This window comes from Cavia porcellus, unplaced genomic scaffold (assembly GCF_034190915.1).
Source record: "Cavia porcellus strain 051 isolate PalLab524CR breed Dunkin Hartley unplaced genomic scaffold, mCavPor4.1 scaffold_2, whole genome shotgun sequence".
NCBI lineage: Eukaryota > Metazoa > Chordata > Mammalia > Rodentia > Caviidae > Cavia > Cavia porcellus.
Window position 1 is genome coordinate 46,235,229 of NW_026947485.1, and position 25,232 is coordinate 46,260,460.

Consider the following 25,232-nt stretch of genomic DNA (forward strand, 5'->3'; position numbering starts at 1 on the left):
TCTTCTGCTTGTTCCCATTATTAGCATCCCATGATCTTCAACAAATATAGTTGCTTGCTGGTTACTATGAGGTGTATCCTTGGCAATTCTTTCCTTGTCCTACACAAGAACCTGAACTATTTTGGCCAATTGAGGGGTAATATGTGTGTGACATTTTATGGTAATCTTCACAGTAGGCCTTGTTGAAAAACCATAAAAATAACTCTCGAAGCTGAATCCATGCGAAATAATCTTAGTCAATGAGGAAATATTGTTTGGTGAATTTTCAAGTGTTTTTGCTAAAGTATTAAAAGCTTTCTGTCAGTTATAAATATTTAGGTACCTGAAAAAATTGAATCTAATATTTATTCAACATATTTTAAGGGTTTTTTTTTTTAATTTTGAGGAGAATAAAACCAAATGACAGACGCTGGAATAAAACATTGTGGAGAAGTCCAGACAGAAGGAGACTGGTTCTCTCAACCCAGTAAGAAACTAAAGGAGAAAGAGCTGGTCAAACATGCAGTCCTGGGGCTATCATTGGAGCAGCTAAGATTAGCAGCCATGGTGAACTCACTGGAGTGCCTGGTTCCCCCGGCTGTGACTCGCCCACGCTGCCCAAATGCCTATCACTGCAACTTGCCTCAGCTGCCCAAACTCCCACTGCTGCAGCTCATCCCAGGTGCCTGAATGCCTACCACTGCAACTCACTGCAGTTGTGGTCATGCTGAAGTCAGAGGTCAGTGAGCCCAATGGAGAATGGAGTCAGCAAAGGACCTGCATTGACCTGCGGTGAGTGCTGGGAATAAGACCCTCCCATGAGAAAGGGGAGAACAACTGGATGATATGTTGGGATTGGGCAGGACATACAGGAACAAGGAACAGCAGGACCTCAGTCAGTTGTTCCCTTCCCAGACCACATTGGTGGGATATGCTGGGCCTGGGTCATGCCTCTGGCTTGAACCCAAAAACTCATCCCAAACCAATTCTATACACATAGCACACACTAACACAGTGAAAACACCCACAGATTGACTGATCTAGAGAGGAGGGGCCAGCATATGTAGCCACTGTTTGTACCTCAGTGACCAAAAGCAAACTGGAGAGGGCAGAAATCCCTGGCCAACGAGCTTCTGAAGAACTATAAACAACAAGAAAAGGGGCTGGGACCTCCTGTATACACCTGTATAGAAGAAACCAAAATCATGACAAGAGAAAGAAATAAGAAAAATGTCCCCAGCCCCTAGCCCTGAGAATATTGATCTAGGGGAGGTAAATAAAAAGACATTGAGGGCAGCAAACATACAATATCAGACACTACATAGTGTACTTAAAGAGATACCTTTGGGACCTAATAGACAAGCTCAAAAGTGAAATATTTAATCAAGTAAAGCAAGAAAATAGTAGATTAAGAAAAGAAATGCTAAGCACCTCTCAAGAAGACACACACGGAAGAATGGAGGAACACCAAAAAGGGAGAGAAATGTTTGATGAAGAATATAAAGAAAACCTAGAATACATGAAGCAGTTTCAGAGAGATCACAAGGAAATTAAAAACTCCATTGAAAGCTGGCAAAATTACTTGAAAGAAACTATCAAAACTTGAAGATAGGTTTGGAATGTGTGATCATGAAAGGAAAGATCTCTTAAAAAAAAAAATTACTATGGCTTAGAGGTTATTTTATTTCAGGGCTTGGAGTACTTCAGGCTCTTCTTGATTTGATGGTTTGTGTTGAGAAGTCTATCATGATTCTCATGGGTTTTCCTTTATAGGTGATCTGTCTCTTTGCTCTGATAGCTTTTTCTGTTCTTGCATTGAATTTCTGGGATCTTGATTATTATATGTCTGGGTGTAGATCTATTTTGGTTATAACTGGCTAGAGTTCTGTAGGCCTCACATATCTGAATATCATTTCTTTTTCCTATGCTTGGGACGTTTTCTTTAATTATTTCTGTAAACAGCCTTTGTATTTTATTTGTATTTACCCCTGTTTCTTCACTCACAGTTTTTATTCTTAAGTTATAATCCTCTTGTCATCTTTCAGCTTTTGTATTGTTACTTCCTGGTTCCTTTTGTTGTTGTTGTTGTTGTTGTTGTTGTTGTTGTTGTTGTTAAGAGATCTTTCCTTTCATGATCACACATTGCAAACCTGTCTTCCAGGTTTGATATTCTATCTTTAATTTCTTTCTAGAAGTTTTACCAGCTTTTAATGGAGTTTTTAATTTCTTGGTAATCTTTTTGAATCTGTGTCATGTGCTCTAATTTTTTTTTTTACATTCTTCATCATAGGTTTCCCTCCCTTTTCTATACTCCTCTATTCTTCCATCTGCGTCTTCTTTAGATGTGCTTAGCATTTCTTTTATTATTTTTCTTATATCTTCCTTTACTTGTATTAATACTTCAGTTTTAAGTTCTCTTAGAGTTTCATTAATTTGTTTCTTTATGTCAGATGCTGTTGCTTCAGAAACTACAGGTATGCAACTCCTGATTTCTTCTGTGTTTACCTCTCTTGGGCCAGTACTGCTTGAGTTCGAGGCTTTTGTTTCTTCCTTTTGTCATGTTCCTGGTTTCTTCCAGACAAGTGGGTAATGAGTCTCTGGCACTTCCTATATTGATTATAATTACTCTGAATCATGCTGGCTAGGATTTGTGTTGTTTCCTGCTTTCCCCTGTCTGCTGGTGATTACTGGAGTATAAGCAGGGGTGAGGCAGGCTGACCCCTCCCTTCTGAGCTGGTTAACCACACATATTAGTGTGCACTGTGCAGGTCGATAGTTTTAGGGAAGCCTCAGCCTTGACTATTGGATTGTGCACAGGGGCAGGATTCAGTCCAAGCAATTTTCACCAACCTGCTCTGTGCTAGGAGTGGTTGAATGAAGCCAGCAGCAGTTCTGGTTCTGGGCTTATCTTACCAGACTTCAAAATGACACCTGGCCAATTACCCACTCCCACAGGAGGAGTGAGTCCTTCACACTCACCTGAGACAGTGCAGTTCTCCAGTCCACTGCTCCCCTCCATTGCCAACCCCCAACTTCACTGTGACTGTGAGTCTCCAGATTCCAGTGGAACTTTGCACACAGTAGGACAGCTTCAGTGAGACAGCATATCTGGCTACTGCCTTCTGTTTAAGTTTTTCTTTTCTTTTCATTTTTTTTTCTTTCTTTCTTTCCTTCAGTTACTTCTGGAGTCAAGAGGATCCATTTCTTTCCTTCTTGTCTTCTCCAGAATGCTGTATTCCAGCATCTGGGCTGTTTCTCTCAGAGAAGCTTTTTATTTTGCCATTTATTGTTCTATATCTTCCCAGAATTCTATTCAACCAATAGACACTAATAACTGAAGGATTTTTTGTAAAAACATATCAAGTTTTTACAATTTGAACAGTACTTGCTTTCTTTTCTCTGTATAACTTATAACGTGGAGCAAATTTTCCACACTTCAATGAATTATGAGTTTCTAAGTTTGAACCAGCTCTCAGCATTTCAACTTTTGTGCTCTTGGGTTTGTGCTATATATCTGGAGTGGTTTTTAATTTTTGTTTTTCCAGAGTGACTCCTAGTACTTCTTCATCCTTTTCATTGCAACCACTTTCCATATTTATAGCTATAAATTCACCATCATGAAATTCCTTTGGCTTATAGGCACTACCTTTAGAAATGGCAGACCAGATATTTCCATTTTCATCTATTTTAACTCTATTTGCATTTTATTTGTAAACTGCAAAATTATTTGCACAATTCAGTAAAATACATAGCTATCAATCTCTCTTACTTCTTGTCCTAATCTTTAAAGATCTTCAATTCATACTTTATGTTATAGAACTCAACTAAAGAAGTTACATGATCTCCTTTGTTAGCATCAATAAGTTGTCCTAAACTCCATGGAAGAAAACAAATGTTAAAGGTTAAAAGAACTCCTTAACCACAGGCTGGATTAGTGAAGCATTTGAGAATAAAAAGCAGATTTTTACATTATTAAGGCCCCAGTAGAATTAAGATGGCAGTAGTATTTTTAAAAAATTAAAACAATTTTGTTTCAAGCACTGTGAAACCAGGAAGCAACACACCTACATGTTTTGTTCCTTGAGTGTGATCTGAATAACAAATATGTGCTGGTTACTTACCAAGGAACTTTGAAAGAGGTTATGAAAAGTGATCACTGATCACAATAAGATCAATCACTTACATGGTGATTTGTGGACTAATAGACTAACAACGAAGTTTGCACTTTAGATAATTAAAATTATACAGTAAATATACTGAGTTCCTTGAAATATTAACTATGTTTTGAAAGACCATTGGCATTAAACCAACAGAACAATAATTATATACTTCAGAGCCACACAAAGAGAGAACTTCAGATACAGAAAGTATCTGGTTTTGCAACCCAACCTTGTATTTTTCTGAAATTCACAGAGAGGAAATGCAAAGTAATGGAGTATAGGAACAAAAATTATAAATATAGAGAAATGATGATGTAATGAAAAAGCCAGAAGAGGAGAAAATAGAGTTAATGACACAGGAAAACCTCTGTCAAGTCTCTAGGAAGAAACTATATTTCCCTTCACTACCATTATCAGGTAATTCAAAGAATTTGAAGACACAAGAACCAGGAAGTACAGAGTGAGTTTTCAGGCTCCAGCATCAGGGTACTAACTGAAAAATCAGCTGTAGCCTAAACCAGAAATATCTCTAGATTTCCATTTGTAAAGACTTTGTTTGATAAAAACTGCATCTTGAGGTCCATCCAACACACATTGAGAAGTGAAGTCACATAAACTACCACACATCTTCTCCAAACTTTTTATGCTCCAGATAAGTAGTATATTCACCATACCTTCATGCTATGGAATGAGAAAACCATTCAGGAACTGATAGAGTAATTGGTGTCTAAAGCAGGTTATCAAACTGTGATCAGAGAAAGAAGAGATATCTTTTGTTTGCCTGCGAGGGTGCACACATTACCACTCAGCTTTGTTCCATGATAGGGTCTAAGAATGTCTCCAAAAAGGAGATGAAAACCTCATATAGGTTCTATATTCGCCACTTGTCACAGGAAAGTAATGTTGGGACAAGTAAGTGAGGCACACACAGATTTATTAGGCAGAGTTAGAAAGTAAGAAAGAATGGGAAAACAATGACATCTTGAGCAACTTGGGAAGGATTCATTCTAATGAAGAGGCTGAGACAGGCCTGTTCATGAAAGCATGAGGCCAGTTTTGTCTGGAGTGGACCAGGGTCCACCCATTATTTATCTTAGTCCTGGTTTCATAGTTAGAGAAGTTCTTAGGGCATGAGGGGCAATTCTATTCCAATGGGATAGCTATTCTTTCTTATGCTTTGATTCCCATCATGGAGAAATCGGCTCTGTTTTGGAGAGGTGAGCCTGTCACAGGGAGGTCCATGAGACTGCTTTTCCCTGGCACCTAAGAGAGAGTATAGATTTGGAAACTTCTGGAAGTTGTTCCACAGAGGTCTGGAACTGGATATTTTAAAAGATGATAAGTGTCTCTGAAAATTGCTTTCATTATTATCTTGTGCTCTCAGTCTTAAAAGGAAATGAAGGAGGGGCTGGGGATTTAGCTCAGCGGCATAAGTGCCTGCCTTGCAAGCAGGCAGTCGTGAGTTCGATCCCTGATACCGATAAAAACGAAAAAGACAAAAAAAAAAAAAAAGGAAATGAAGGACTCAGTATAGCTCAGGGGCACAGCACCTGCCTGGCAAGTACAAGATCCAAAAATAAATAAATAGAAATGAGACAAAATGGCTTAATTTAGAGCTAAGAAACCTTATAATACAGACACTCTAAACTATTAACAAAGCTATGTGCAGAGCCAAGCAGAGAGTTCTAAACCAAAGGTGTAAGATAATAAAGGAGTCAAAAACTTGAGTTTCCTTGTCTTCTTCTTACTTCCATTCCGCCTCAGCTGCCCTGAACCCCCGTTACCTCTCTCACAGAAATTATAGCTCTGCAGCTTCATGGTAGGCTCCCAGTTTCTCAATCCTCACCTTCTCCCAATTCAGATTTACAAGAACCCCTGGGCTCCTGCACATGTTAGCAATAGAGTAGCTGTGCTTTGTGAGTTGATGAAGAAACATTTTGCCCCTTCACACGTCATAGATTTGAGGCCCCCAAAAGATCTAATTAATTTCTCCTTTCTCTTTCCTCAAAGATAATGGTGTTTATTTTCTACCATTCTGGTGCATAATATCTTTCCTGGATTATTTTCCACTTTCAGTCTACAAGTCAGATGTCCCTACACCCATTCCAACTGCTTATTTGGGACATTTGATCACAAACTAGAAAATGTAGTTAGTGCTAATTCCTGCACACAGAGTCAGTTATTCTAATTTACTGTTCTTATCTTCCTGTGTCTTCAGAACCTACCAAATATTGTACACAAGCCCTTCAGCATAGTACAGTACATTTAATCCTATTAAAAGGTTTAATCCCAGGACTAGAAAAAAAGAATGCAGAACCAATGTACAAAACACCAGGTTGTTTACAGTCCTCACAGAGCTTTATTTTATGCAAGGTTTATTTATGTGAACCAGTAACTGATTTAACTTTGCCTATAAGTTTGGCTGCAAGATTTCCTTTAGTACCCGTAAGATAAGCCTTTTGGCTTCTCAATGCTGCACTTCATTGCGAGTCTGTGTTTTGATTGTAGGAGTAGCTTTAAAATTATCCTTTATATGATGCAATAGAAGTATCCTTTGGAATTTCCCTGATCATGCTCACTTACCACTGTAATTTGACAGTAAGATCGTAAAACTGGCCACTTGCAAATGTGAAATTACATAACTGGCTACAAAGAGTGGGACAGAGAAACTGGAAATTTTAAGTTTGAGATGGATTTTATTTAACCAAATATGACTTAAAAATGCAGAAATAGCTTCAGTCATTTTAGTCACAAGCTTCAAGACAAACAGATCAAGTTTCCCCTTGATTTAAGCCATTCCAGCATCTGTCCACACTAGACTCCTCCCAGCATTACTGATCTTAGGCCAAGGTTGTAATGTATCAGTTTTGCGTAGGAAACTCCAAAGGTGCTGCCAAATATGCAGCTATCCCAACTCCACCCCACAGAGCTTTTGAATCAACTGGCTTGCGAATGTCTGGAAATCTGGGAGCCTCATAACTTGGTCTACAGCAAAATATGAAAATATTTTGAATGCATAAAAAGGGGACATTCCTGCTCCTATTTTAACAATTCTAAATGATGAACTTTTTTTTTATGCATTAGGAAATATGCCTTTCAGAGGTGCCATGGTGTAATTTACAGCAGTGGTTCTCCACCTTTTAGTGTAGGTCAGATTTATCAGGAGGCTATAGAAATATTGATTGTTGGCCTGTGACTCAAAGTTTCATATTTCAAAGTGCAACTGTCTCTGCAAAGTGGAAATTTAAAGCTTTTTTTTCTGTTAGAGAATCAACTTTTTTAAACATGTTTTTGTTTTTGTTTTCATTTTTGTTGAGCACATAACTACTACTCCCTCTTCTCAGCCCAAAAGAAGTGAGAAAATATGCAGATGCAAACTCCAGGAAGCCAGAGCCCAGTTTCTTTCCTACAAGAAAGAAGAGGCTGAGTTGAAGATAGGAAGAATTGATAAAGCAAACATGGAACTTTGCACCATCCATATGTGCTCTCCCATTTCTTATTGTAAAAGACTATCACTGGTATAGAGGGAGATGGTGATTTGAGGCAGATGATACTTCGTATATCAGGCTTATGGCTAGGCAAACAACAGAGAATGAAGTCATGAACCAAAGGAGGAGCCTGGGAGGCTTTTATTGGAAATGAGGAAAATAGTTCCTGGGTTTCAAGGAGGGGCCCCAGATGGATGATTGCATGTGACCCTCCCCCCCAGTCTAGAGGATTTTCTAGCTGTTTAGTGGATCACCTGTCACAGATGACTGTAGATTAAAATGGCCAACTAGGTCTCAGGTTTTTAACCCAGTTTTTCAATGTGTAGATTTACAAGAAACTGGGATCTTGCCCAGGGATTTAAATCAGCAGCTCAAGAGCTTGCATGGAGTAGTGAGTTTGATCCAAAAGAAAGAAAGAAAGAAAGAAAGAAAGAAAGAAAGAAAGAAAGAAAGAAAGAAAGAAAGAAAGAAAATACAAGAAAGAGAAACTGGAAACCTTAAAAGAAAGTGGTTAATTTGCATTACAATTTCCTCAAAATTTAGGAATTTAGTGGGGAAGTGCCACAACTTGTATTGCCTAAGGATATTCTCTCTTCATCTAAAGTCTAGTATTATTGGGGCTGGGATTTAGCTTAGCGGCAAAAGTGCCTGCCTTGCAAGTGTGCAGTCATGAGTTCAATCCCTGGTACCAATAAAAAAGAAAAAGGCAAAAAAATAATAATAATAATAATAAAAAAAAAGTCTAGTATTATGGACAGCTAAGTTAGGTAGAAATATTATAGGAGGTCAAATAGCACTGGGCCCTCAAGAGAGTCAGTCCAAAGATGAAAACTCATTACAACTGTGACTGAAGGCACATGTGCTAGAGGCCAGGACTCACGGTATAGATGGGGTGACCAGGCCTACACGCCTTTCCAAGGGATACAATAAGTGGTAACATTTGGTGTAATGAAAGGTACATAGACATCAATCAACTTAGTACTTTAGATTACTAAGGTACTAAGACCTTTAAACTTATCAGTTCCTGAAAAGTTCTTTGTTCTTTCAGTGTACACTTACTGTCCGTCTCACTTCCCCATCATTATGTAGACTGCTATACTTACAATCTTATTGAATGATCATAGCTTTAACTCATGGCATACCCACATGACTGTTCCCCTGAAAAGTGAGGTCCTCTATAGCCCACTCAGGATCCTTCTGCCTCTTGGGCACTGTATCTCTTTCTCTCAATAAGTATTTCCTACTTTTAGCCTCCATTGTTCCTTCATTCTTCAATTTTGGGGAACACAAACTCAGTGCATCAGACATCCAGCAGGTTGGGAGTTATAATAATTCCCATATATCATCTGTAGGTCCAATATCATTCTTATATCACGAGTTCACTGCCTATTCTTAATTTTTGTCAATATGTCTAGTCACTCCACTGTATCTCAGCCTTTTTCTCATAAGATAATGAAATAAATTATTTTTACCAATAGATTCATCTATTTCCTTACCTTTAAATGAATTCTTTTTCCTTTTTACCAAAGTAGATGCTTCCTTTGATTTGGCCAGTGGGGAGCAAACAAATCTATTTAATATAATCATAGGAGGCCAGAAACAACAGGGATGGGATTTCACTGGAAAAGAATTCTAGTTAGTTACTTGTTATCATTTGGATTTTCTTTTCTCTTCCTACCCCAATAATAGGGGTTAAATAGAGAGCCTTCACATTGAACTACATCTCCAGCATTTTTGAACTTTTTTTTCTTAATTTTAATTATTTGTTATTTGATATAGAGTTTTGCTAAACTACTATGTTGCCCAGGATGGACTTAAATTCATAAACCTCCTGCCTCAGCCTCCCAGAGCACCAGACTTATAAGCATTGCCACTGTGCCAGGCATGAGTTAGCTTTTACATGACCTGCAAGTTCCATATGCTAAAAGCTTAGTCAGCAGCCTGTGGTGCTATTTGGATGTGGTAGAAACATTTAGGAAGAGGGGCCTAGTGGGAAGAATTTAGATCACAGGATATGCTCTTGAAGGGGACATTAGAACGCCTCTCTTTTCTTCTGACCACCATGAAGGAGCAAATTTGCTCTACCGCAAACTCCCTGTGATGAAGTCTGTGTCTCCACAAGCTGCAGTGCAACATGGCCAATAAAACATGGACTGCAAACTCTGAAGCCATGATCTTCCTTTAAATTGGTATCTTGTCATAGCAATAGAAAGCTCACATATTACTAGAACTCTTGGTCTGGTTGCCTCACTTTCAGAACTACTGACATATATGTGCCTCTGTTTACTCCTTTTGTTCATGGTAAAGACAGCTTAAAAACTAAGAAATCTACATATATTAATTGAGTGTCCACAAAGTTTGGGTAGATAGAATTAACATAGGCAGAAAGGAGATGAAGAGAATCATAATTTTAAAATTGTGCTTTCACGAAGACACAGTTATTCAAGGTTACAATTTCTTTTTCCTATCCAAGAAACTCACTCAAGAAAATTTCCTAAAGGTTTTAAGCACACAGAAATCCTGTAAATTAAGCTTGTACCCCTACTCAGGCTTCCATCTTATAAAGTCAGAACTATTGTGTGGGTAGCATATCTCTAAACTTCAAACAAATGCAAATAGCTTGCATTCTAGCAGTGCCCATTAAATCAGTAACTTGATCAACAGTTGAAACACACATTCTAAGTCTACTTTTCCGGAACATTTTGAAAGAAGAATTTTCCAAAACAAAAAGACAATGTACCATCAGACAAGCAAATTTTCAAAAGTGGTTACTTTCAAAGATCTTTTACTGGAGATCATTTCCTATAATAACTCTTCAGTATTTTATTCTTCTTGTTGCAAAATGGCATTCACAAGTAAGCTTGGGCACACTTAGGAAACACTAAGGTTCAGTTCCTGGCTGTTCATTCCATACAGGCTCAAATTCTGGAGCATAAGGTGCCCCAATGCAGCATGATCTCAGTGTTCAGGAGTATGTTTAACATGTCTTTAAAAATTGAAGGTATATGCACAAACCTCTTAGCTTATCAGTTATACCCCAGTAAGCCCACAGTAAGTGGGAAATAAGTAAAAAATGAATTCCACACACAACATGTGGAACATCACAACCTAAGAACACAGTATACTGTAGCACAACAGTTTACAATTATGATCATGTAGTTGACTGGGAGCTGTTAAACTACCACACACTGTTAGCCCAAGAAAAGAACTAAATTAAAAGTATACTTTCTACTCTGTATGTATTACTTTACAGCATTGTAAAGTTGAAACACCGTAAGCTGAACCCTTTTATAAACTGTGGATCATCTTATTACAGTTAACATACATGGACCGTAAACTCTATGCCACATTACGTTACTAAGTGTTTGAGAGGCAGTTCAGCTCAGTGGGTTAATGTCATGTATTCCAAAACCAAACTAGTTGGCTTTAATGGACAAATGGCCTGGATCAGGTCATTTAGTTTTTCTGTGGTTCCATTTTATCATGTATAAGATGAAGATAACAAAGCCTATCTCCTGGGGAATGGGAATAAATGAGCTATTACACACAAAGCATTGAGAATAACATCTCGCTCCTAGAAAGTGTTTTCGTGTGTTAAATTTATGCTTTTTGACAAAATTCATACTTCAATCCCAACAATACTAAGATCTGGGCACTATTACTGGATTTCTTTCAAAGTTGAGGAAACCAAAGTACAGAGGAGTAACATCACTTTTTCACAGTTGTAAAGTAAGTGTGAAAGTGCTGTTATGAACTCAAACAGTTTTGCCAGACAAGGTGGCACACAGCTGTGATCCCAGCACATGAACACATGAGGCAGGAGGATTGCCATGAGTTTGAGACCAGCCTGAGCCACATAGTGAGTTCAAGGCCAGCCTGAACTACATAGTAAAACTCTGTCTCAAAAAGCAAACAAAGATAAAAGGTAGACTCATGCAGTTTGAACTTGTAATTGATTTTCTTAGTCTCAATGCATGCTGCCTCTTGAGAGAATTGATTTTTGAGAAGGCAGACCTCATAATGTATATTTTATTGGAGTATATAAATCAACTGCAAGTCAGGTACTTGAGAAGCATTTCCAGCAGATCCACATTCTCTCTAAAGAGAATCCAATGAGACAATTAAGCCCTCCTTATAATTATTCTTTTCATACTTGAAGTCTCTGAAGGGAACAGTACTGTTTAATACAAAGAGTATCTACTTTAAAGTTGTGCAGACATGTCCAACTCTGAAACTACTTGCAGGGAAGCTACGTGAGAGCCCTGAACATGTTTTATTATCTGTAAAGTGATAGCAATCATACTGACCTGTGATTTTCCCTCAGATTCAATGAAATTATATGTGTAAAGTCTTACCAAATCCTATGATCATAATGGATATTTTTAAAATACCACTTTCTTCCACCAAAAATTATATGTCAGTTGCTTAGTTATTTTTCTCTCATTGCTGAGGCAAACTACCTAACATCCAAAGCTAAAAGAGGAAAGGTTTATTTCCCTCACATTTTGTAGAGCTTTTAGTCCATAATCAGCTGGTTCTAAGGTAGAGTGATGTGGTGGAGGAACAACAGTTTACAAAGGCAGAAAAACAGTAAAAGCAAAAAGAGCAAAGTGGTGAAACAGGACGTTTACTGTCCCTTTTGTCTTATACATACTCATAGAATTAGAGTGGTGTCAATCCAACTAGTGTACTGATCAAGCATTTATTCAGCCTTAATTCCAGCACCCTTAATCCCAGCCTTGAACTATGAATCAAACACAAATTAGATTCAGCTACTTCAAAAAAGCCCACTGTCCATGACTGCATGAGGATTTGGGGGGAGATTCAGACATGGACCATTCCAGCCGTAGACAGATGTACTGCTTCCCATAATTATATCTCTCTTATAAGGACGAAAACAGACGGGACGCTTTCATATACAAGCTATATTGCAAAAGCATGTCTTCACTTAGAAACCACCTGTTTCTTGGAGTATTTGAATAGAACTCCAGCCGTCATCCACTGGCTAAAACACTGGAAAGAGGAAAGAAAAAGGTGAAGGAGGTAAATGAAAATCTTCATGACTTTCTCTTAGGTTGCCTTTATCTTGCTCCTTAAACATTTGAAGCTGTTACTATCCTCCTTATTTTAATCTTATTCTGAATTATTATAGTTTTAATTATCAGGTTTTATTTACACAAGTACTGACATTTCTCTACTACAGAAACAGTTCAATAGCTATTAACATCATGGTGACATTGCATAAAAACATAGAAAAATAGCATTGAGAGAATCAGATGTGAGTGGGAAAAATGAGATATCATTATTTCTGGGTTTTGAGGGGCTGAAGCCTCTCAATGTACTTTCTAGATTCTTTTCTGAGCAGAGAATTGGTCAAGATACGAGCAAATGGTAGCAAGGTTTTAAGCTTAATAAAGATAGAAAACTGCCTCCACAAAGTGAGTTTGAGTCAAGTAAAAATAGGGAGCTAAGTTTATTCTTTGGCCTGTGAGTGGGTTACTATGAAGACACAAATGTCATTTTCTATCACCCACCACTCAGGTTGACATTAGACCATCCTTGTGAAAACCTGCTCCAGTTCTTCCAAAAAGTCCACATGTAGGGCTTAAAAAGCTGTTGTGTGCTTTTTTCCTGGGATTTTGTCACCCCTATTTCCCTAGGCAGTCTATCATGGCCTCTTAGGATCTCATAATTAACAAGACACGCACAATTTCCTAGGCTGCGTTGCCACACCCTAATTCCCTGTCTCAATATGAACTATAAACAAGTCTATGTTACTGTGTGTACCAGGCTCATGGCTCCACAAAGATGGAAGAATGAAGTTACTAACCAAAGGACAAGGTTAAGAGAGTTTTTGTTGGAAATAAGAAGAGAAGAACAGGTACTGGATTTCTAGGAGGGGTCCTGAATAGCTTGTCACTTGGTCTTCTGATCTAGAGTCACTTATAGATAAGCAGGGTACAGGAGTTTCTTAATTATTTAGTGAACACCTATCACTGGTAGTTTTGTAAAACTTTGAAAAATAACCTTTAGATCTCAGGCTCTCTCATTCAGTTCCTTCCTTGTTTGTTTCGAGACAGGGTCTTGAGATAAGTGATACAAAGATGTGGCAGGATCCTAGAATCTGTGTAGTATCTCCTCTCAGAACCCTCCATGTAAAAATACTCAGAGGTTCCATCAAGGTGTGGATGGCATAAAAGGACACAGGTGCCATGAAGTGCTCCCTACCATGGCTTTCCTCTTACTAGTTCTCCTTGTGTTCCTCAGGCTGGCCCCAAAAGATGATATTCCTTTTTAACTTTCTGAGCTACCTCATACTAGCCATAAATTACGTTCCTTTTCTAATATTCTTATTTTAAGAGATCTCTATTAATTAATCTACAAAAAGGTTCACACTAGTCTATTTATTATAGTTTAAATTGGCCAAATATATTTGAGTGCACTCTAATTTTATAGGATGATTGTCAGTTTATGTATCTGTTGTCTGTTTGTCCATTTGCCTGCTCTGTAAACAGCTGTTTCTTTTTATTTGAGCTCAACAATTTTTTCCTCCTCTTTTATATTTTCAAATCATGTAATCAAGGTTTATTTGGGTTATAGCAATCTGATCTTTTAGCAGTGACACTTGGAGCTCTGAGACAAGTAAACAAACACAAGGTGGAGCTGCCTGAGCCCCTCCCAGACCATGCTTCAAGTGCAGCAAAGAAGGACACTGGGCAAGAGAGTGCCCCAAGCCTGGCATTCCCTTGGGGCCTTGCCCCTATTGCAATCTCAAGGGCCACTGGAAGAGCGACTACCCTAGCTTCCAGAGAGTGGGTAAGCCATTCTCTGACACCTTGCCCTCACAGCAGACTCCATCACCCCCAGATTCATCGCTGACTGATCTACTTGGATTTGCTGCTGAAGATTGATGGGCTTGGGGCCTACAGCCCCCATTAAGGTGTCCTCCTCAGAGCCCCAAGTCCCACTGGAGGTCTCAGATAAGACATTCTCTGTACTTGTGGACATAGAGGCCATGTATAGTGTTCTTCCTGAGTTTTCAGGCCACTATATTAAGTCCTCAGTCTCTGTAGTGGGTGTTAATGGCCAACCTATGCAACCTTTGCACACAGGGGCCTATTCCATGCAGGTTCCAGACTCACTTCTTCTCTGGTCAATCCCATATTTCAGACACCTCCAATCCCACCACATTACCCATGCCATGCCTATTTCAATTCATCTCAGAGATCCTTCAATTTTTCCTTGAGTTCCCCAATATCCTATAGCTCTCAAACATTTATAGGGACTTGAACCTATAATTAAGTACCTTTTACACAATGGTTTTCTTAAACCAACCAATTCACCTTATAATACTCTCATTCTCCCAGTACTCAAGCCTGATGGGTCTTACCGTTTAGTACAGGACCTTAGGGTACTCAGTAGTGCTGTTACCTCAATCCACCCAGTGATGCCAAACCCTTATACCATGCTCTCTCATATTCTTTGCTCCACCACTCACTTTATAGTCATAGATCTCAAAAATGCCTTTTTATTCCTTTGTGTTTATGCAGATTAACCCAGACATTCTGAAGTCTCAATAACTCACATCTGTCATCTCTGTGCTAGAACCTCTTCTCAGGGACATATAGTACCTCCTTCCTTTCCTATTCATCAATTTCTCAGACACAACCCTGCTCAGGACTGGCAGGTAGATTTTACACACATTGCCCTGCCACAAAACTCTCAAATATCTTCTCACTTTTGTTTGTACTTTTTCAGGATAGTTAAAAGCCTTTCCCAAAACCAGGGAGACTGCTGATATACTTATTAATGTCCTGTTACAGGAAATCAACCCAAGGACTACAACCAAAGTGGAGTGGACCCTATCTGGTCTTCTTGCCAACCCCAACAGCAGTCAAAGTTGCTAGACAGCCATCCTGGTTTGACATCACTCAAGCAGTGCCCTCCCAGCCCTAAACCTAACCAACTTATCACTCACTCATCTCCGTCCCAACAAGGCCTCACAGCCACAACTCTCAGTCCAATTCATGTTTTGTTATTCAATTTGTTCTTAATTCCTTACATTCTATTAATTATCTTTTTTACATCAAGACTCTTAACAATCTTTCCTAAAGACTCCCACATCATACATAAGATTGTCTTCATGTTGTTCTATGTGGCAACTGTCTTAGTTCTCTCTACCCTCAGCTATTTAGTCAAATGTGAGATCCCTAAAGGCCTAGGCTCTTACCTTCCTTATAGTGACATAGCCACGGCCATCCCCACCCCTCTTATTCTTTCCAGCTCAACTCCTGGACCAGAGACAAGCCCTACTTACCTACACTCTTAACTTTTACCCTTTCAGATGGGGGAACAATTACCTCTCATAACCTCACTCCTCCTAACCCCACACTTATTAACTTCACTCCTTCTAACCCCACAATTATTTTTTCAGAATTCTACCTCACCATGGTCCTGATAAAATTTAAATCAAAGGCACCTTTCCTTCTACCTCACCTGGGTCCTTAAATATGATAGTGGCCTGCCTCCTCATAGCACCTTGTCTCTTTGTTTTTCTAGTCTAACATATGGGCATTCACAAGTGATAAAGCTGTCCTGGCTGAAACACCTGGTACCAGCTCCTGCATGGGCCATCAATTGTCATCCCGTCAACCTTCCTAAATTCCAATATGGTGCCCCCTTCCAGCAGGAAGTAGTAAGACAGAGAAGCTTTGCCCTTTTCCTAATAATTAAAAGATGGGAATGAAAGGATTTTGCCCTAGATAGGATATTACAGCAGTGGGAGGTGGGACCAAGGGATATTTACCTTATGGTCACTTTCCTCACGCCTATGCAACTTACCTGTGGTGCGGAGTGAAAAGAGTCCCAATCAGCTACTTGTGCCTTAGCAATGCCACCTTTAAGCACCACCCCAGTCGAAAACTATATGTATGCCCCCCCACACACACCACATTTCCAGCAGAGAAAGCCAGACCCCCAGTGGTCATGGAGTTTCTCTCCATGTTCTTAGAATAAAGGCCATTTTTACTTTATATTCTCCCTTTTACCATGCCAAAAATCCTATCAACAGCCATCAGAGCTGTTGTGTGGCCAGAATCTCACCCACCTACAGGACATGTCAAGACCTCAAGCCATGAACCTGACAGCGCATCACCTACTGTCCTGGAAAGCCCTGCAACAGACTGTTCATTGGGCTTGCCATCTAATTAACAGCCAGCGTTTGGTTCAATCACTGATAGTTTTCTCTTTACAATGCTTATTATCCTAATAGCTACAACATGTATTCCTTTGGTTCAGGGAGAGGAGTACTGGGCTTACATACCTAATCCACCTTTGCTCAGATTCTTAAGTTAGATGGACAAGTCACTGAAATTTTCCATTCTATAGAAAGCAAAAATCCTACATTTACTGTTCTGCCAGACTCTCATATTTTCATGCATCTACAAGAATGAGCTAAGGTAAACATTACCTCTCATTTCAAATATCCTCCCTTATGTGTCACTCAACTACAGCAAGACTCTAGCCCATGTACGTCTGCTGTAAATCAGATTTGGAAATACAACTGTCAAAAGAACACTTTGTCTTACTGACCTTGACTTTTATTCCTTCAGATGGTAACCTTGTTAAAGAACTCAAACCTAACTTTCCTATCTGTGTCCCAGTAGCTTTTGCTCCTCATTTCAAGGAAGGTGATTTGGGCCCTTGACAATCATGCAAAGATTCATACCATAGGCAGATTATACACAAATTCAATTATTCCTTTATACACTGGTGTCCCAGAGGTGTACTAATGGGAAAAGGTCAAGACTGGCATGAGATTTCCTTTTCAGGCTCTCCTAAAAATACAATAACCTCAGAAGCCTTATCTAATATTACATGGTCAGGTAGAGGTCTCAATTATCTGATTTCTAGACATTATCAATGATATGGCTAGACCCATACAGCACACTTTATGGGAGTTAGCCTTGCCTTTTCATGCAGCACAGCTGCAGACTGGACATCTACAGTCAGTTAATGGAGGAAAAGTAAACATAGTGTTACAGAGTGATAGGCATAGAAGAGCAAACATATGTGTTTGTGATCCCTATGTACTGTTGATATAAAGATAGAGTGCCAACAAAATACATTCTCATGTACTAATTGTTATCTAACACATTTTATCATACCTGAGTTTCTTTCTAAGGACTCTATGATAATAGTCATGAGCAGGATGCCTGGTTTGACTTCCAGTCAATCTAATGGAGCCTTGGTATCACTCACCTACTGACCTCTTGGTGGAAACCTTGATCAAAAGATTTAACAATCAAACCAAGAGGATGCTTGGGTTGATTATTGTAGGGACAACTTTCCTAGTTCTATTGATAGCCAGCGAAGCTATTGGCTCCTCAACATTAACACATTCAATACAAACTGCTCACTTTGTGGATAACTAGACAAGAATTGCTGATGATAGCAGGAAAATTCAGAGAGAGATTGATATAAACTTACAAACCCAAGTGAGCATTCTAGATACTTCAGTCTTATGGATGAGAGATCAGATTAAAAATTTACAGTTACAACAAGGCTTAGAGTGTCACTATAATATGAAACATTTTTGTATCACTCCATTGCCATTAACAAAAGCCTATATCCTTGGGAAATTATCAAAAGGCATATACAAGGAGCAATTCATCAAAATATTACTATGGATACAGGCACTCTTCAGATACTAGTGCTGTCCATGTCATAACAGACAGCTACTTTTGATGCCCAAATTAAGGATTGAGGTAAGTTTGCTGATGCCATAGAACAATTAAATCCATCTGAATACCTCAAGGCTCACTTTTGGTTTTATATCAAAATTGGTGTGCTCATTCTATTCTTTATAATTTTGCTCATTAAAGCCTATCATAGAGGATTCACTACCCAAAGACGACAGGAGGCCATACAGCCATGACTAGCCCTGCTGGAGCTACGAAACAAGAAAGGGAGAGTTGTGGGAGACAACTCCAGTGACTACTTTTGAATCCAAAATAATTACTGTGACTTTGATTATTTGGAGACTTATTTCCTTATAGTGATATGTAAAAGACTGGCTAAGGTATCTCCTTCTCTTTTCAATTGGCTCTAAGCATTGCAAATAAGGCTAGCTGAGGTGCTAATATGCAATATCTATAGTCAACAGTCAGCCCTGTTTCCTTGCATAGTGTTCTCCAGTACAATACAGATATGTACAAGATTGAGCATGGGAGATGTTAGAGCAAATAGTTCTGGGAATGTCAACTGGGTAGAGCCTCAAGACTCCCCAGGACACAATAGTTTATATAACAAAAACCAAAGCAATAGCCCCCCAAAACTATCCCACTGGTACCTGAATTGGACTATGTAAATTGATCCTGATACATACCTTTATCTCTGCAACTTACAGAGATGCCAATCTTGCACCAGGTTAGCCAGCTCAGGTTACTCATATAATTCCTGCCATCCTCACTGTCACTCATCCTTGAGCCACCCTTCTTCACAAAATAATAAATTCTGGGAGAGGCCTATGATCAAGGCCTTTGTCTGCATATCCTCATGAGGATTGGACTTAGGATCCCTTGGCTGCCCTTAACTTGGAATACGTCTTTATGTCTTTACTATTGCATTGGTGGTGGTAGATTGGAATTAACTTGCTGGGATTCCAATAATGTCTCAATAGGATTATAAATATAACTTTTTGGATTGTGAGGAAGACTAGAGAGAGGATTTCAATATGTGGATGACTGAACTCATTATTTGGGTTTACAATAACCATCCCAACCCCCTACAGGAAAAGTCACTGCTGTTAAGCATGTCCATTTACTACATGACTCACTTTGTTCCTGATTTAATAAATTTTACCCAAGCAATTAACCTTATTGGTTGGCCACAGTTCTGTCCCACATCATGACCACCTTGTGAGCTGTCATTTTTCCCCAGCTTGGATCCATTTCACCTCATGGTTTTACTCTACAAAAAGTTCCAAGGAAAGACAGAGTTATTGACAAACCACTTGGGATCCCATCTGTCTCTCTCCCAGACAGTAGCTTTCTTTCTCTCAATAAGTATATTCTGCTTTTAACCTTCATTATTCCTAAAATTCATTCTTCAATTTTAGAGAACAGTCTCATACTGGGACATCTAATAGGTTGGGAGTTCATTCCCCGATATCACCAGCACTATGAAATCCAGTAACAATCTCAATCTGTATTTCTGGCTGGCTTTGAATTCATGGCAATCCTCCTGCCTTAGCTTCATGTCCTCACGAGTTGTGGGGCCACAGGTGTATGCCACTATGCTCAACTTAACTCACTTATTTCACATAGTGTTTTGATCCGGCCTGCAGATCAACAAGTTCAGAACTCCTGGAGGAGAAACGGGGATTAAACAAAAGACATGGGGGAGACAAAAAGAGACGAAGGCAAGTTGATGTTAACCCAATCAAGCCTCCGGTTTATTGAGAAAATAATCACACCTTTTATAGGCTAAGGGCGGGAGCTGGGACAGGAAGAGGTTAAACAGATGAATACAACAGGGTTACCATCACATCCGGATAAGTGACGTAAGCAGAAGAGGGTTATGGTTAATGTAGGCAGACGCAGTGCCCATAGGAGAGAGAGAGAGAGAGACATCTAGGCAGCAATGCCTGTCACTCGGCTCCCTACATCTCCTCCCTTTTTATATTATTTAATTAAGAGTATGGCAGGCCCTGTGAGGACAGCGTCTGTCTTAGGTCAAGGACCTCATTGCATGAACCCAACCAGGCCTTACCCGTCATGGGCTTGCAGAACAGCAGTTGGTCCTGTGCCTGTCTTAGGCGGCCGTTGGAATTAACATGCATGTCCTAGTTGCCCGTCTCTGACTGCCTGTCCATTGCCCCAGGGCAGTCAGGCCGCATCATCATATGGGCCACTCGTGGGAATTCCTTCCCTGTAGGTTTGTTGATCTGCCAACTCCAGCTGATGATAGTGTACCTGAATGGGCTTTGCCATAAATGTGTCTATCCGGTTATTAATGAACATCATAATCCTCTGAAAAATACAAGAACTCACAGAAATGAGAAACAATAGGTCAGCTAGGGGACCCAAAAGTGGGACTAGGTAAGGGAAAAACTCCCCCCCCCAAAATCAAGGAGAAGGGGTTGACAGCCATTTGTTGGTGTCTCTGTATGAAGTCATTCTCCTGTGTCTTGGAGCATGCCTTGAATAACACTGGATGCAGTCTATTTGGCTGGTGTATGTTCCTCCAGACCAAGAAGAGCCTCTTCCGCAGTCATGGGGTTCCGTGCATGGCTGTCAGCAGTTGCAGTCTGTTTGGCAGGGGTCAAAATCCACCATGGGTGTGGTGTGGCTCAAGAAGGCTGGTTAAGCAGCATAAGGCTCCAAGGAGATATGTCACCTGTAAGAGAACACAGGGGATTGTGCCTCAGGAAATAACATTATTCCTGGGCGTTACATGGGGTCTTTGACGAACTGTCTACTTGCTTTACAAGGCGTTCAGGTAGCCATCTAGCTTCTCTATCTTGTTGAGAGTAAACACACACTGAACCTCGTCCCCAGATAAGGACTGGATCAGGGCCATTCCACACATTGGTTAGTGGGTCTCTCCATAAAACAGATGCAAACCGTGTTTGAGTCTGAGTATGCCAAAACCGAGATGCTGCGGAGCAGCCTGAAGCATCCAGGGTCAGAAAATTTAAAATAAAAAGAGCATGTGAAAGGACATTTCTAGGGGACCCCTGGGTGGGGTACCATGTCTCCCTTTTTATTTTATCTATGGTGAATTTAAGAGAACGATGCGCACGTTCAACAATGCCTTGTCCCTGAGGATTGTAAGGTATACCTGTAGTGTGGAGGATATTAAGGCTTTTACAAAATTGAGCAAAGGAGGTGCTGGTATAGAGCTAGGGCCATTATCAGTCTTGAGCTGTTGAGGACATCCCAGAACTGAGAAGGCTGACAGCATATGGGCTATAATGTGTTTAGCAGCTTCTCCAGTCTGGAGAGTGGCAAAAATGAAGCCACTATAAGTGTCAATAATGACATGTACATATTTTAGATTGCCAAACTCATTGAAATGGGTAACATCCATTTGCCATAAGGCGTTAGGAATTAAACCTCTAGGGTTGACTCCTAGGTGTTGAACAGGTGAGTGGATAGCACAAGATGGACAATTTTTTACAATTTGTCTGGCTTGCTCACGGGTAATTTTGTAGAGAAGGCAGAGGGTGTGAGCATTGAGGTGATGTAGCTGGTGGGCTTGTTGGGCCTCAGACACCTTGGAGTCCTGAGCCATAAAAACCTGTGCTCGTACAGCAACATCAGCCAAATGATTTCCTTGGGCAAGAGGCCCTGGGAGGTTGGAATGAGCTCGCAGATGACCGATAAAGAACTTATGACTGCGAAGCCGTATGAAGCATTGTAATTGTTTGAACAGATTTGCAGCTGGGGAAGCATGACATATAGTAGCAACAGTCTCTAATAATGGAACAGACTGAGCAAGGTAAGCACTGTCAGTATACAAATTAAATGGTTGGTCAGAGTAAGCAGCAAAAGCTGCAAGAATAGCTTCTAACTCTGCAAATTGTGCAGAGGAAGTATCTGCCTGGAGGGTAGAAACATTGTCTTGAGATACATAAGCAGCTCTTCCGGAGGATGAGCCATCACCAGGGCACCCGGAAGGGGTTGTGAAGCTGTGACTTTAGGGAATATAAATGAGTGACGATTAGCAAAGTCAACTAGCTTATTTGGAGGGTAATGATTGTCAATAGTCCCTGAATAGGAAGCTAAGGCAATAGGCCACACTTCAGTACTCTGAAGTAGCCAATCTATTTGGTCTTTTGTAAAAGGTTGAATGATAATATCTGGTTCTTTGCCAAAGTAACATTTTCCCTGCTTTCTACCCTGGATTATTAGGTCCAAGACAGCTTGGAAATAAGGCAAAAGTGTTCTTTTTGGAGAGACTGGTAAATGGACCCACATGAGGGGAGCTTGTTGCCAGAACACTGCAGTAGGGCAAAGCTTTGTGTTAAAAATGAGAAACTGTAAAGGTTCATTGTAGTCCATAAAGGAAACAGTTTGTTGAGCAATAGCCTCTTCTACTTTACTGAGCGCTCTCCTAGCATCAGGTGTAAGCTCTCGGGGGGAAGTTGGATCTATGTCTCCCCGAAGCAGCGCATAAAGGGGCTGTAAATCATGTTTAGTTAGTTTTAAAAATGGTATGAGCCAATTAATATCTCCCAATAGTTTTTGGAAGTCATGAAGTGTAAAGGAATAGAGAAAAAGCAATCTTTAAGATCTATGACAATTTTAAAAAATCCTAAAGGAATGGCACTGGGTGAGGGGAGGCCTGGCTGTAGGGGCCCCATTAAGACCATTGTCTTATTTATCACCCTAAGGTCTTGTAGCAGCCTCCACTTTCCTGACCTTTTCCGGATAACAAAGATAGGTGTGTTCCAAGGGGAATTACTAGGAACAATGTGGCCTGCATCTAACTGGTTCTGCACCAGCTGCTGTGCGGCTGCAAGCTTTTCAGAGTTAAGGTTGTTTCTAAAGGCTTATATGAATCCCCAATTGGCCATGGAGGCACAGGGAGTGGCGGGCTGCCATCCTGGGACCTGCTGATCACGTCAACAGGTGGAAGTGGTGGCAGATCACCATGTATGAGGACCTCTAACAGGCCATCATTCTCTGCATCTGAGAAATTAGAGGCTTCAGATTTTTCTGAGGACGGTTTTGAGGTAGATTTAAGGGAGTCGCGCAAGGCAGCTTCACCCAGTGCAACTGTCTCCTCAACCTGAGTGTCTGCATGCCTCTGGGCAAGCAGCTCAGAAATTAAATTCCAATATGTAAAGGTGGTCACAGGAACCTTTTCTGGACCGAAAACTCTATAATAATCTTTTAAAACATCTCTTACTGTATTCCACCTCTTGGTATCTATAGAACCCTCTAGGGGGAACCAAGGGCAAACCTTATGAATAAACTGAAAATACTGTAATAATTCTTGTTTTTCAACCCTTATCTCTCTTGTCTTTAATGCCTTTATAAGGCCTCCGACGAACACTTCGTGTTCGCTCAATACTTGACCCATGTCGGGAAAGGGAAATGGGGTTGCCGTTCACTCACCGTGACTCGGGCAGGACGTCGGGTAGTCGTCTGCGCAGGTCTAGGCACTTGATTTAATGTCCTGTTGCTTTAAGCTTTAATCCTTGATTCAGTTTACTCATTCCTCAGCCGAGGTCTCTGGTTCAATTTGCTTTCACTTTCGGTTTAAGCCGGCTGTCTCTCGAACGGCTCCCTCATTAACTTCTCCGTGCCAGGAGCTCCCACGCTGAGCGCCACTTGATCCGGCCTGCAGATCAACAAGTTCAGAACTCCTGGAGGAGAAACGGGGATTAAACAAAAGACATGGGGGAGACAAAAAGAGACGAAGGCAAGTTGATGTTAACCCAATCAAGCCTCCGGTTTATTGAGAAAATAATCACACCTTTTATAGGCTAAGGGCGGGAGCTGGGACAGGAAGAGGTTAAACAGATGAATACAACAGGGTTACCATCACATCCGGATAAGTGACGTAAGCAGAAGAGGGTTATGGTTAATGTAGGCAGACGCAGTGCCCATAGGAGAGAGAGAGAGAGAGACATCTAGGCAGCAATGCCTGTCACTCGGCTCCCTACAGTGTTTATAGTAAAGTGGGAACTTAGAAAGAGATTATTTTGCATTATAATTTCCTCAGAACTCAGTAACTTAGTAGAGGTGCCTGTACCTCTAGGGAGCTGCATTCCACTATCACATTACCTGAAGAAGTTAATTGTATTTTAACTTCCTCAAAACTGCAGAGTATAGTAGAGGGTGACTATGCCTCCCCTTAAGAAGGAGGGACCACCCTTGATGTTGCCTGACAAAGTAGTCCATCCTTTGTCCAAAGTCCTACTTCACTACTGTTATTTAAATTCCCATTAGTGTGGCTGGTTACACAACTCTTCAGGCCTTCCTCTAGCTAGCTAGCTCACTCTTAAAACTAACTAAATAAACTATTTTCTACATCAAGAAATATTATCCTTTTTTATATTGGAAATTGAACCCAGGGCTGTTTGCTTATTCTCTGCCCCTGAGCTATCTCGCAGCTGATGATGGATCCAAGTGAACAAATGCAACCAGAACCAGCTGTATGTATGTATGTATGCATGTATGTGTATGTATGTATGTATATGTGTATGTATATGTGTGCATGTATATGTGTGTATGTATATGTGTGTGTATATATGCATAAGCATATACAAGTGAATACATATATGCAAACACTCTCAAAGGAATTTGTACAAAATTTTGACTTTGCTCAACAGGTTAAACTGGTTCAGCAGTTTCTATAAGGCTGTCATTTACATATTTAAAGTTGACTTTTAAATCCAGAGGGCAAGCATTTTAAACAAGGTTGTAAAATGGGGGAGAACAAGGACAGTGTGGAAACAGAATGCATGAATAGAACCCCCACGAGGATAGATTGAACCCAAGTCTGTCATGCTGTCTCTGATGTAGGGGATACAGATTTTTCACACCCCTAGCTCAGTAGACAGAAACTGAATAAGTATCCAAGAGAAAGTGAA